The sequence below is a fragment of the Polypterus senegalus genome, chromosome 1 (genome assembly GCF_016835505.1).
Source record: "Polypterus senegalus isolate Bchr_013 chromosome 1, ASM1683550v1, whole genome shotgun sequence".
Lineage (NCBI taxonomy): Eukaryota > Metazoa > Chordata > Cladistia > Polypteriformes > Polypteridae > Polypterus > Polypterus senegalus.
Genome location: NC_053154.1, coordinates 38786647 through 38786969, shown reverse-complemented (window position 1 = coordinate 38786969; position 323 = coordinate 38786647).

The window sequence follows — 323 nt, the reverse complement described above, 5'->3', positions numbered from 1 at the left end:
GGGAATTTGAACAACAGGAATACTCCACAGCATACTGTATAATGAAGGGTTCACTGATCGTCTTGTTCATAGCTCCTTCCATATAACAAAGATGAAAGAGCTGCTTTAACTTCATGAAATGCAAAAAAACAGTGAGGTTAATTAAACGCCTGCAGTTAAAAAAAAAAGCCTTTCAATTGCAAGTTGTATCACGTCTCCTTTATTGCAATAAATTAGGTGGTTAGCAGAAGAAATGAATGGGTGTAGCAATTAGAGATGAGTTAACAGAAAGATTTAAGTAACTTGGTGATTGTGCCCTCCCATATCTAATGCTTCATAAGCAC